The sequence below is a fragment of the Lepidochelys olivacea genome, assembly GCF_965140295.1.
Source record: "Lepidochelys olivacea isolate rLepOli2 genome assembly, chromosome: 4".
Taxonomy (NCBI): Eukaryota; Metazoa; Chordata; order Testudines; family Cheloniidae; genus Lepidochelys; species Lepidochelys olivacea.
The window spans coordinates 122,503,252-122,518,152 of record NC_140414.1 but is presented as its reverse complement, the minus strand read 5'-3'; the positions used below and the strand labels follow the sequence as shown (position 1 = coordinate 122,518,152).

Genomic DNA, 14,901 nt, shown 5'->3' with positions numbered 1-14,901 from the left:
TAAGAGCTTCCTCAGGTGTTGTAGTAACTACTCAGAGAAGCCTGCAAGATGAAAGCCTCAGTGGGCTCTCCCCAGGCGAACTCCCAGGCAAACTCCCTCTGTTTGCAGCTCCCCTGGTTCGCCGCTGACTGCCTTTTTATAACAGTCAAGCCCACTTAAGGCTCACGTAGAACAAAGCACTCCCAATTCACACTTTTCAAACAATAAAGCACACGGTCAAATTGACAAACTGTCTCCACAACACACATTCAGATACTCACCAAGACAGCCTCCCTAATGCAGCACTTAGCGTAACTCCTCTCGGACAGATCCCAGGCAAACTCCCTCTTCCTTCCACATTCTTGCTAGTAATCCCAGCTTTCTTGCCCACCCAATCCCAATCTCCCACATCTCTCCCTTGAACCTTGTCCAACTGGTGTTTCCCCCATTTCACCCTTGGCTCCCAGTCCCAGATCTTCCCTCCTCCCCTTACCACCAGGATCCTTGTCTCAATCTACTCACTCTGTCTTCCACACCCCCAGCCCCTTGTCCAATCCAGCTCTTGTCCTCTCTGCATTTGAGTCAGGCTTGTCTAGGAAGTGTGGCAGAGGAGCCAAATAGCAGCAGAGGGACCACTGGGCACACAGGAGATCCAGTCGCCCTGCTCTGGTGCCTGATGTCACAGCAGCTGGGAAAAACAATTACAAGGCAGGTCTTGCTCAGCCTTTGAAGTTCTGGGCAAAGATCATATTCAACACATCTAGAATCTTCTGAGAATTTAGCTACCACATGTGCAAACTGAAACTTTTCAGAGGCTTATAACGTAATCAAATTTAGCTGTTTTTACGGGAAAAGCAAAAGGCACATTCCTGACACAAAAGAAATACCTTCTTCTACCAGGCAAAACTTCAAGTCCCTGCTGCAAAGCTTGTAGGTGCGCACTTCTCAACAAAACAATAAGTTTTTATAACATTAAAGGAATTTTTTTTTCCAAATCTCATTCCCAGAAACTGCTAAACTAGTTTTTGCTGAAAGTTTTTTTGTTTTTGTTTTTTTTAAATAAGCAGCCTAAGGTAGATTCCCTGTCTGGAAAATTTCAGACCAATGGTTAGTTTGGCAAAATTATAAGCAATTGAAAGCGTCTTGTAATATAAACTCTTGGACAACCCCTAGTTGTTACCTACCACCCCACACTGGAAACCATATGGGATATCATCAAACAACTACAACCTATACTCAATGGGGACCCCATTCTGAAAGAAATCTTTCCTGAACCCCTACTTCTGACCTTCAAACAATCCCCCAACCTCTCCAAGCTCATCAGAAGAAGAAAACTCCCCACAGACCAGGGCACACCAACTCAAAGTGGCACCAGATCCCACAAGAACAACAAACAGCAGCAAAACTGGCAGACATATCTACACTTCAACAATGATCAACTCTCCCCACAACACACTTTTCAAGATCCATTGATCCTACACATGCTTATCACAATATGTGGTATACTTCATCCAGGGCACCAAATGATCCTATAACAACTATGTGAGTGAACCCAGACAATCACTGTGCTCTCAAATAGGAAAAAGAAAAAAAAAAACACCTTATCACCTGTAGGTGAACACTTTTCACAAAGCGATCACTCTATATCTGACCTTTCAGTCTTCATCCTCAAAGGAACACTTTCAAAAGATAAACCTGAACGTTTAAATTCATTACTCAGATAGACACCAAAAATTACGGACTGGACAGAGACACTGGATTTATGGCTTATTACAACAATTTGTAACCCACAACCCCTCTTTTTTTGTCCTGTGACTGCAGAGGTGTTTGTGACGGGTTGGATCACAGAAACCCCGTTGGGGCTGCCACCTGATATGCTAAGACTACTTCTGCTCCTGCTTTCCCTGCCAGCGTGGGACTCCAGCACCCTGTCTTGTTGAGCCAGACACGCCAGTCTGTTCCAACATAGACCCAGGGTCTGAACCACATGCCCCAAAGTTGCAGACTTAATTGAAAGCAACTTAAGAAGTGTTCCTATCTTTGACACTCAGATGCCCAACTCCCAATGGGGTCCAAATCCCAAATAAATCCGTTTTACCCTGTATAAAGTTTATACAGGTTAAACTCATAAATTGGTCGCCCTCTATAACACTGATAGAGAGATATGCACAGCTGTTTGCCGCCGCCCCCAGTATTAATACATACTCTGGGTTAATTCATAAGTAAAAAGTGATTTTTTTAAATACAGAAAGTAGGATTTAAGTGGTTCCAAGTAATAGCAGACAGAACAAAGTGAATTACCAAGCAAAATATAATAAAAAAACATGCAAGTCTAAGTCTAGTACAGTAATAAAATTGAATACAGATAAAATCTCACCTTCAGAGATGTTTCAATAAGTTTCTTTCACAGACTGAACACGTTCCTAGTCTGGGCACAATCCTTTCCCCTCGTACAGCCCTTATTCCAGCTCAGGTGGTAGCTAGGGGATTTCTCATGATGGCTACCTCTTTGTTCGGTTCCACCCATTTATATATCTTTTGCATAAGGCGGGAATCCTTTGTCCCTCTCTGGGTTCCCACCCTTCCTTCTAAATAGAAAAGCACCACGTTAAAGATGGATTCCAGCTCAGGTGACATGATCACGTCACTGTAAGACTTCATTACCCACTTGCCAGCACACATTATACAGGAAGACTTACAAGTAAAACAGAGCCATCTACAGACAATTGTCCTGGTTAATGGGAGCCATCAAGATTCCAAACCACCATTAATGGCCCACACTTTGCATAACTACAACAGGACCTCAGAGTTATATTTCATATTTCTAGTTTCAGATACAAGAGTGATACACTTATACAAATTGGATGACCACACTCAGTAGATTATAAACTTGTAATGATACCTTACAAGAGACCTTTCGCATGAAGCACATTCCAGTTACATTATATTCACACTCGTTAGCATATTTTTATAAAATCATATAGAGTGCAACATCGCAATGTTAACGGCCACTCTACATTGAATAGTCCCTAACAATATGTGCTAAGTACTTATGCTAAACAATCTGTTCCATCTTGCATTTTACAGTTACTGTGGGAATACCTTTTCCAGACCTGAAGAAGAGATCTATGTGGCTTGAATGCTTGTGTCTCTCACCAACAGAAGGTTCTCCAATAAAAGATATTACCTCACTCACCTTGTCTCTCTAACCTTTTCTATAGGCATGGCTACCTGTCCTGACTATAATAATAATAAACCTGAGTTACACACATTAATAATGACAGGTTTCAGAGTAGCAGCCGTGTTAGTCTGTATCCGCAAAAAGAAAAGGAGGACTTGTGGCACCTTAGAGACTAACCAATTTATCTGAGCATAAGCATCCGATGAAGTGAGCTGTAGCTCACGAAATCTTATGCTCAAATAAATTGGTTAGTCTCTAAGGTGCCACAAGTACTCCTTTTCTTTTTACACATTAATAATGAACATTTGTGATTCTATTAACCCATTTCTTCTGAAAATTTACCACACAGTAACTGGAGCTTTCCTTTTACAGGGTCCATGCTACATTTCTTGTGCACTCAAAATTCCCATTAAAGTCAATGGGAGCTTTAGGTGTACAGAGAATATAGGCTTGAGCTCATCATGGAAATTATTTTTGTCCCTTAAGTTGAAAATATCCTATCCAATTGACTATGTTCAAAGCCACATCGTTGGAGGTTTCACATGTTCTGCTTTTTCAACACATCAAGCAACAGTTATATCCTATTTGTACAATATGTATTTTAGGCCTGATCCCACATTTTTTCAGCACCTAGATTTCCCATTACCAGACTAATTGGCTGTGTTGCAAAACTACAGTGTTATAAGAGGTTTAGGCCTGTTTCAAGTTCCTCAACATCATGAAAAACTTGGGAACAAGAAGTAATATTTGAAGACCGTGGTATTTTTGCATCATTTTACAAAAATCTGTCCACAGTCAATAATAAATAGAATTTATGATGAAATTCAATACTTGCAAAACTAAAAAGTTGCATAACATGACAGAAGTGTGCCAATATCTAAAATTAATAAAGTTGTAATTATGAAAAGCAACACATATTACAGTAATGCCATTCAGAATTTAGAAATATTTCTGGATATGAAATTTCATTTATTAAATAATATTTGGTGAATCAGCTACCTTGATGAAAGAATGTATATACTTATTTAATTAAAACAGGCCTTTTAATTTATCATAGAATGTCTTAAGGATGTCGAAGAAAATCAGCAGTTATGACATTCTGAAGAATGACTAGGAGTTTAGTGTTAGAATAATTGCACAGTGCTGTAAGCAGTTCAGAAAACAGGGGATTATTTAACGATTTAATTAAAAACAAACAACGATTTTATTGAGCTGACAGAGACTAGTATGATCTGCTTCCATAACAGTGTGTTGAATCTTCAAAGCAGCATTAAGTAAACTATTTAATTTTCATTCCTTATATAGTTCAGCTCTTAAATTTGGGAGCTGTTGACAAATGTTTTATTTTATAGCCTATATTTTTGCTATTATGACTTGTTAATTAGATATAGACCAGGAGTTCTAGAACTGGGGGTTGTGAACCCTCAGGGGGTCATGAGGTTATTACATGGGAGTTCGTGAGCTGTCAGCCTCCACCCCCAAACACCACTTCGTGAGCTGTCAGTCTCCACCCCCAAACCCCACTAGCATTTATAATAGTATTAAATATTTAAAAAGTGTTTTTAATATATAAGGGAACTCATAGGCTTGCTGTCTGAAAGGGGTCACTAATACAAAAGTTTGATAACGACTGGCATAGACAGTGCTGTAAGTTTAAGAGCATAGTTCCCTAACAAAATATTCTCCTCAATTTGAGTGGGGGTGGGGAAGTGTCCTTGCCTACACATACCACGTGTGTATTTTCTTTGTAAAAGACAGTTACTTGCCAGGCACTGCCCTCCTGCTGCCTCTAGGGGAAGGGAAGGGGAGTAGCCCCAAAGATTTCAGATCACGAGGTATCTGGGAGGAAGTGAAGATCCCTGCCAGAGCTGGGACCCTTGATCCTCCGAGAGAGTAGGAAAAGAGAAGTTAGTCAAGCTGAGATGGGTGACCCCCTGGCCTAACTTCAGTTCTTCCTTACCTTTAGCTGTCTTTTAGTTAAGAAGGCTGGGCTCTCTTATCTCAACTTCAGCCATAGCTGATTGGCTTTCTTTACCTGAGTCATCAGGTGACAACTAGCTGGCAGAATGTCCCATTCCACATCTGAGGGGCGCTGGGACAGCAAGGTAGACCTGTTCTCATAACCTTCATGGAGAAGTCAATGGGAGTTTTACATACATAAAGTCTGCAGGACTGGTTCTTCATTGTCCACATATGCAATATACTAGATACACTGTTTATACCACCCATGCAATACTTTCTTTCTTGCTCAATACCTTAAACATACATTTCATTATTGTCAGACTACCTTACTGATAGTTGGGGTTGGAAGTGGAGCCTGACTGGGAATTCCACAGCTGAGTTATCTGAATATTATAATATTTTAGTAGCATGGTTATTGGGTAGCTACGATGAAGCATTCGGTCTATTTTTGGTGCAGATGTGAAATTGTTGACAGCAAATATGTATATCCATTTTTATATTACAGCATTGGAATTTATGTGATTGGGGTCGGGTGAGGGTGTTATTTGTTTTTGTATCTCAGTTTCATTAAACTACAGTGGGTTCTACTATCATGCAGCAATCAGACTGACTCAATGACAAGTTCTGTTCTATCTGTTCACTGCAGTCCTGGTCAGACTCCATTCTAGTATGCTCCAGATTTGAAAGATTAGACCATCTTACAAGCAGATCCTTTCTTCAGAGGTACCAGTGTTCCAAACTATTTGGTAGATGTTTCACACAATTGTTATATGCCAAAACTGTCAACTCCAAAACTAATCTCATTTTATCTAATTACACACTGACTGCCTAACTGCTTGCTTCTCTTTGGGTTTGAGAGAGATCCAAAGTGAGCTTTTAAAAAAATACTGCTTCCTTAAAAAGTTACAACAGATGGTAAAGGAAATATTATAGAAACCAGGGAATTGATTTTTCCTCCTTTTAGCTGGTGAAACTACTGAAGTAAATGAGTTAAACGGTCATAAAACTGGAGTAACACAGTAATGAATTATGCTGTAAAAGACTTATTAGTTCACTGAGGATCTTTCCACTGACTTCAATGGGCTTTGGATCAGGCCCTTCGTTACCCCACCAGTTCAGGGTTTTTTCAAACAGTACAATATACTTTCCAGTACTCTGTCAAGTTCAGTTTCAAATAACTCTAGCAATTGGTTTCCACTCCAATTTTAAAATTACCATACTATGAGAAGTAGTGCAGTAATTAAGTATACTGTTGTTATGTAACTATAGCAAACAATTCCATCTTTTCTACTTTCTAATTTTCCACTGAATGATAAATGAATGTCTACAAAATCGAAGGAACAAAAAAAAAAGGTTATATACATTTCTCACAGCAAATGTTCATGGTGAGTAAAAGCTGACCCACCCCACCCCTCAATATTTCTTCATATTTATAGTGTTTGTTTTTTTAATCAATGGTTCTATGTAAAATATTCAGGCATGGTACTGTTTAAAGGTAAAACATACTGTAATCTATATAAAGAAAAGGAGGACTTGTGGCACCTTAGAGACTAACAAATTTATTTGAACATAAGCTTTCGTGAGCTACCGCTCACTTCATCGGATGCATGCAATGGAAAATACAGTGGGGAGATTTTATATACACAGAGAACATGAAACAATGGGTGTTACCATATACAGTCTAATGAGAGTGATCAGGTAAGGTGAGCTATTACCAGCAAGAGAGGGGGAAAAAAAAAAAAAGCATTTTGTAGTGATAATCAAGATGGGCCATTTCCAGCAGTTGACAAAAACGTGTGAGGAACAGGGGAAGGAGGGGGGAAATGTGATATATGCCATCAACTGCCAGCAATGCCCTTCTGCCATGTACATTGGCCAAACTGGACAGTCTCTACCTAAAAGAATAAATGGACACAAATCAGACATCAAGAATTATAACATTCAAAAACCAGTTGAAGAACACTTCAATCTCTCTGGTCACTCGATTACAGACCTAAAAATTGCAATTCTTCAACAAAAAAACTTCAAAAACAGACTCCAATGAGAGACTGCTGAATTGGAATTAATTTGCAAACTAGACACCATTACATTAGGCTTGAATAAAGACTTGGAATGGATGTGTCATTACACAAAGTAAAACTATTTCCCCATGTTTATCCCTCCCACCTCCGTTCCTCACACATTCTTGTCAACTGCTGGAAACGGCCCACCTTGATCATCACTACAAAAGGTTTTTTTTTTTCTCTCTCCTGCTGGTAATAGCTCACCTTACCTGATCGCTCGTTACAGTGTATATGGTAACACCCATGGTTTCATGTTCTCTGTGTATATAAAATCTTCCCACCATATTTTCCACTGCATGCATCCGATGAAGTGAGCGGTAGCTCACAAAAGCTTATGCTCAGATAAATTTGTTAGTCTCTAAGGTGCCATAAGTACTCCTTTTCTTTTTGCGGATACAGACTAACAAGGCTCTACTCTGAAACCTGTAATCTAAATAGTACTTCCGTTATATACATCATAAAACTTGATCTCTTTGATGAAGAATTTTCTCTCATCACATTTGTTTCATTGCCCATGTAAACAGAGAACTCTCTACCCTCTATGCAATAATTTAAAATGTAATACATTTAAAACAAACATTTATTATCCATCTTATTGTGCCTGGATTTCAGGTTACAGTCCATAGGTATGGTAAAGCAACACAATACAGAAATTACTTATTTTCTTCAATCCAGCAACAGTTTCTTACCAAGATCCTAACTCATACAGTTTCACTAAAGTATTTCTGCACAAATTCAATCACCACTAATGTTTATTTATTTAGGAAGTTTTAACAAGTTTACCAATCTTTGTCATGTAACTATCAGAAACATAACACTTATTACAAGTTAGCTTTTGTTTAAGGAGACAGGAATATAGTAATCAGATCTTTCTATTTTGTAGGGTGTTATCATATTACAGAGCGAGCGTCATTACACCACCTATAGTATATCATTACTAGAGTGAGTGAAATCTCTCTATTACACATATTTAACAGACCAGGCATGTCTATCAAATATTAATACTCAAAACAACTGGATAGGCGTACGGATTTTTTTTTTTTGAAGGTGAATCTACTTTTTCTGAGTACTGAATAAAAGGTAACCAAATATCTAGTATCTATTTGTCCTCTGTCTATTTTGCTGGATACATCATTGGTATCTTAATTTTTTTCCATAACCACAACTTCCCATATGTTTTTTAACCATTCCTCTATGGTGGAGCTATTTTTCTTTTTCCAGTGAGAGGCTACCAATAGCTGACCAGCTACTAAAGATTAATTCATTTCCTCCTGTGTGATCATTCACCACTAAAGTGTTACAAACATTTAACCTTAATAGATGCCACACTTGACAGTTACAGATATTGGGCTTTCCTGCAGCCTTTACTTAAGCAAAACTTCCACTGACTTTACTGATTCAAATGTCAGTATCACATCAGTAATCAAAGATATCATGAAGCAGAATTACCCTAATTAATTAATAATTACTATTAGTAAGATGTATGTTTGTTGCCATATAAAAAGCTACAAAAATATGATTACTTCATTAATTGTATTCAATTAACATATCATTAAAGATGATTAGATGAAAATGTAACAGAGACATCTTATAAATACCAAAGATAAATGGACTAGATAAATAAATTTTGAGCCCTAATTTTTACCTTGTCCACATGCTCGAGTAACAAAGAAAGCAACTATACAGTAAGCTTATTAGGAATTCTGTGGGCTGTGTTTATTGAAACATGCTTACGTGAATTTATCAAAAGTAGTTATATGACAGATAATTCATCTACTGAGAGTTGAAACAAAGGCAATCTATTGTACTGTTTTATTAGTTTTTTTAAAACTTTTCTTTTTATCTTCTGTTTTAGTACTAAGAACCTGGTTATTAAATTCAATTACAGGCTTCTCCCACAATATTACAGGATACCCAGAGTTCTCATAACTCCCAAACCCTTATATTTGACTCCTGTCTTGTCTAGACTTTTGTTCTATCTTTGTTCTAAGTGGATGCAACTGCACAACAAGGTTTGCAAAAGGCTTTGTATGTGTGAAGAACAGGGATGAATTGTTTTACAGAAATAATTTTATCATAAATACATATATTACACTTCTATACTTTTGAAGTTGGGACTACAGTACATTTGGAAAAAGATATGTAGCTAGGGCTTTAGATCCTAAAGCATCAGACATGATCAAAAGCATCAAAAGATCTATAGGATCGAGCCCACAGTGAATCACCACATTCTGTGATAATGGTTTATTTTCTCCTTTTTGTATCTCTATTAATGTAGCATTTGTCTAGTCATCCTTCTGAGGGGCAATATCTGCTTTGTAAAATGATCCTGGGAAAGTACAATTTGCAAAGTATTCCTCTGAAGTCTTGCCAAAGAACCATAATGTATAAAAATAGCACAATTCTTCTTATTTATTTGCATTACAAATAAATATGGGCCCTACTTCATTGTGCAAAGTGCACAGCCCCTGCCTTGAAGACATAACAATCTAAGTACGCAATTGGTGAAATCCTGAGCCCACAGATATCAATGGCAAAACTCCCACTGACTTCAATAGAGTTGGGTTTCACAACACACACTCTCTCTCTAAATCTCATGCTGGGATTTTCAAAAGGAGTCTATGGGAATTAGGGGCTCAAATCCCATTGAAAAAAATCAATGGAATTCCATCGCCTAAATCCTTTAGGCTACTTTGAAAATACAATAAACCTTAAGAATTAGAGTCCAATAACATGGCTTAAATTCACCTATTATCATAACTCATCAAAATAAATATACATTTGTAGGGCCAATTCCTAAATCGCCATTTTGTTTTACCAGGGTTGTTGTTTGGCCTCCATGTTGGTACCCCTTCGTGTTTGTTAAGATGGTGCCCTTTTTCAAACAAAGGCGGGAACTGATCATGTAACAAGTGTAATCTGCCCAGAGACAGGAAGTTATATAAGGACTAAGCGCACAGCACTCCAGATTGTCCGCCCTCAGAGCAGCCCAGTACCTAATAAGTGAAACCAGCTGAGATGTCAAGTCAAGTCAAGACCAGAAGCAGCATTCCCTCTAAGCTGCATGCCTGCATGGCCACATAACAGTCCATCAAGTGCCACGCACTTGATTATTACAGCTGCGCACATCCTGAGCGATGGCAACTTGTGTTTATCTTGGTAAATTCAGTCAAATAAACTTGTCAGAATGTCAGGGCTTCATTATGTTTTTGATAGGAATAAAGAAAAAAATAACTTGAATTTTGCTCCGTATTCGCTGGACTGGTGCTGACATCTCTCTTTGTGCTGGGAAACTGGGACAGAGAAGGACACGTAGCCAAGGGGCAGTTGCAATGTGGTGTGCAGTTGCTACTCTCTTGATTTTCACCCAGTTTTCGGTAAGATTGATAGAATTTATACTTGTAATATATGTGTGTTTTGCTGATAAAAGTACATATTTGCAATAACCTTATAGGGTTTTCGGTTCAATTTAACAATGTTGCTGTTCAATATAACGATTAACTGTTCCAAGTTGCTTCTCTCACATCAAACATATAAAACAAATACTATTGGTAAAGTCTTGCCTACAGTAATTGAGTAAAATGTCAGAGTTTAATGTAGAATTTTAAAAATTATTATTGATTTTAATTATTTTTGTGGAAATTCTATTTATTAACAAAAGCATATCCTTTTAACAGCCATGTTTAAATGAAGGCAAACAGTATCAACCAACAAAGGAGCAAATCCTAAGAAGAAATGCTGCCTCACGTTCAAAGGAGAGTGGCTGGATGAAATAGTAGAAACAGAATCTCAACAATCTAGAGGCAAGATTCGTGTACAACTGAGGGAAATATTCCAATACAGTGCTGATGTGGGCTTGATCTGCAAAATTTGTGCTGGAGCTAGAATATCCAGTGATTTCTCTACAGGCAAGAAATGGGAAGATAGATGGAAATTGGACTACATGAAGAGGCATTTATCAAGCAAAGGTCCTGAATCTGCTGCACATATTCTTAGAAGCATAAATTCTCGCCCACTGGGATTTGACTTGCAAAGTATTCTATCCGAAACCACTAACGACAGACAGAAGAGACTGGAACTGATGGAAAGACAATGTTCAAAGCCAGAAGAAATCAAATTTCTCATAACGTTCTGCTTGCAGTACAAATGAACAGCTCCATAAACTCTGTGCAAAATATAAATGATCACATGGCAAAGTATCTGCATGTACCAATGAGATGGCGTAGCAAAAACTATGCTTTTGAGTTTTTGGAATCAAACAACAGTGTTGTCCATGGAGAAATCATGTCAGAGATTCGCCTGTCTTCCTATTATACACTTATTATTGAAGAAAGCACAGATATTTCTGTTAAGTTCAGAGATGCAGCAGCTGCAGTGTTTAATACACTGTTTGGTGGATTTCTACACTCTCAATAAGCTAGACTTGATGAAAATGGCGACGTTCACTTCTGATGGTGCTTTTGTCATACTAGGAAAAACAATGGTGCTGCCGTGCAACTCAGGGAGTGCATTCCACATTTAACAGAAAAACACTGTGTGGTCCATTGAGAAAATCTGGAGTTAGTCGATGCGTGGAACAAAGTACCAATGTTGAAGAAAATAGAAACACTTTTGAAGACCATCTATACAGTCTTCTGCAGATCCTCAGTCCAAAGAGGACAATTTGAGGAAATGGCAAACATCTCAGAAAATGAGACTGTAGCATTTAAACCTCTAAATAAAGTCAGGTGGCTATCTAGACATTTCACAGTAAGTGCTTTGATGTGCAATTAAGAGACCCTTCCTAGATACTTTGAACGTGAAATCTCAATTCACCCGATAGCAAAGTACTGCCTGAAGAAGCTTTTTGACACTAATTACGGTATCACTCTGACTGCATTAAATGATGTCTTATATGAATTAGCAGAACTGACCAAATGCTTTCAGAAGAGCTCTTTAACAACAGTTGAAGCTGTACAGTTAGCAAGGGTCCAGATCCGCAAGATGAGAGGACACTATCTAGGAGAAACAGTCTCTTGGACCAACAGTGTGAAAAATCTAATTGCATCAAGCACAAGAGATGAACAATTCAGCGGTGAATCCATTCTAAGTTTCATATCTCCGGGGTGATCATCTGAATAAAAGGTTTCCAGAAAAGGAACTAAATGAATAGGTAGCTTTTGATTTTGCCTACTTTCATCACAGCAAATCAGTTATGATTTAGCATTGAAAACATTAGCAAGCTAGTTGACAAATACAGAAAAATTTTGGACCTTAGCCGAGTGAAGTCATCTACCCAAAACACCATGGGAAAAAAGGAGTCCATTGTGAACAAATACAACAATTAGAAATACATAATTGCAGAGAAACATTAAGCAAAGTTGATGATAAATTTCCAGGAAATGGTGACTTTTATTCTACAAAAATGCAGAACAATAGAGTGTACTTTCACAACTGGTGGATATATGTGCAACTTTCCAAGTCTCCAATGCTGACTGTGAGCATGGCTTTAGCCATATGAATAATATCAAAACTAAATCATGAAACAGATTGAAATAAAATCACCTGGATATGCCAACGAGGATCAAATTTCATACTTCAAGTGGTGAAGAAGTAAACCGTGACACTCTATATATACACTGGAAGAGTGGTAAAGACAGAAGAGAAAAGGTTCATAGCCAGTGGCAAGTGTCTGCCCCATCATCTAATCTGCTAACTACTGGCCTGGGGTCTCATTCCAATGACAGTGATTAGTGGTCTCCTAAATCAAGAAAATAAAGTAATTTCATACAGGTGTCACAAAAAAAAGGGAATATATATATCAATCATACATAAAGACACTAGATGAAAACTTTTAATATCAAGCCAAGAGATATCTTTAATTTCAAGCATAAAGTGTAAACATTTTATTTCATGCATCAATACTAATGATAAAATATTTTGTTTCTTATATCAAGAAAATTGATAATTTTCTTTTATGTCTCAAAAGGAATAGATACATGTAATCCTAATAGGCTACTGAAATTTTTGCAGTGTTAATTTTATTATTATTTGATTTCATATTAAATAAACATCTGAAGCAGTGTACCTTGTTTTAATATTCTTCCTTTCTTCTTCTTCGATACCTATGGTAACTTAAAAAAAATATGTTATATCTAGGTTTTTTGTTTCTACTGGTGGTGCCCATCCTCATATTACCTCGATATTGGTGCACATAACAAAATTCATTCTGCACATAGATGGAAAAAATTAGAGGGAACATTGACCAGAAGAGAAGACCAGAACTTACCTGTTGTTCCTGATTGCTCCTGATTTCCTGCGCTGTTCCTGTGGATTCCAGAGTTCCTGGTTCCTGTTCCCGAGTCCTCGTGTGATCCTGTCTCGTTCCTTGTTCGTCAGTGACATGGTGATGTATTAATTTTCTTGATTTATTGTATACCTACCAACCACCTGTATTGTTTGGGGACCTTGGCTTCAAGCCTATTTGTCTGTTAACATAGGAGTGCTTTATTGCTTGGTTTCAGAGTAACAGCCATGTTAGTCTGTATTCGCAAAAAGAAAAGGAGTACTTGTGGCACCTTAGAGACTGACCAATTTATTTGAGCATGAGCTTTCGTGAGCTACAGCTCACTTCATCGGATGCATACTGTGGAAACTGCAGAAGACATTATATACACAGAGACCATGAAACAATACCTCCTCCCACCCCACTCTCCTGCTGGTAATAGCTTATCTAAAGTGATCATCAAGTTGGGCCATTTCCAGCACAAATCCAGGTTTTCTCACCCTCCGCCCCCGCACACACAAACTCACTCTCCTGCTAGTAATAGCCTATCCAAAGTGACCACTCTCTTTAAAATGTGTATGATAATCAAGGTGGGTCATTACCAGCACAAATCCAGGTTTTCTCACCCCGCCCACCCCCCTCCAAAAACCACACACAAAAACTCACTCTCCTGCTGGTAATAGCTTATCCAAAGCGACCACTCTCCCTACAATGTGCATGATAATCAAGGTGGGCCATTTCCAGCACAAATCCAGGTTCTCTCACCCTCCCACCCCCTTTTTTTCAAAAAAACACACACACAAAAACTCACTCTCCTGCTGCTAATAGCTCATCCAAAGTGACCACTCTCCCTACAATGTGCATGATAATCAAGGTGGGCCATTTCCAGCACAAATCCAGGTTTTCTCACCCCTCCCCCCACACAAACTCACTCTCCTGCTGGCAATAGCTCATCCAAAGTGACCACTCTCCTTACAATGTGCATGATAATCAAGGTGGGCCATTTCCAGCACAAATCCAGGTTTTCTCACCCCCCCCCCCCCACACACACTCACTCTCCTGCTGGCAATAGCTCATCCAAACTGACCACTCTCCTTACAATGTGCATGATAATCAAGGTGGGCCATTTCCAGCATAAATCCAAGTTTAACCAGAACGTTGGGGGGGTGGGGTGGTAGAAAAAAACAAGGGGAAACAGGCTACCTTGCATAATGACTTAGCCACTCCCAGTCTCTATTTAAGCCTAAATTAATAGTATCCAATTTGCAAATGAATTCCAATTCAGCAGTTTCTCACTGGAGTCTGGATTTGAAGTTTTTTTGTTGTAAGATAGCGACCTTCATGTCTGTGATTGCGTGACCAGAGAGATTGAAGTGTTCTCCGACTGGTTTATGAATGTTATAATTCTTGACATCTGATTTGTGTCCATTTATTCTTTTACATAGAGACTG

General features: G+C 38.4%; 1 long non-coding RNA gene across 3 annotated transcripts in view; it reads right to left on the bottom strand.

The window, feature by feature from the left end:
• LOC311520057 overlaps window positions 1-13,579 on the bottom strand; it is a 29,160-nt gene extending 15,581 nt beyond the window's left edge. Inside the window, exons 1-4 of one of the 3 annotated variants that reach the window (XR_014711464.1) lie at window positions 13,454-13,579; window positions 12,730-12,925; window positions 2,357-2,567; window positions 502-667 (exon numbers count right to left, since the gene is read on the bottom strand). This is a non-coding gene — a long non-coding RNA (uncharacterized lncRNA). Of the gene's footprint in view, window positions 1-501; window positions 668-2,356; window positions 2,568-12,729; window positions 13,048-13,453 lie in introns of those variants that run through there. The other 2 variants (XR_014711465.1, XR_014711466.1) reach the window with 2 other exon arrangements.
• Window positions 13,580-14,901: the final 1,322 nt, after the last annotated feature.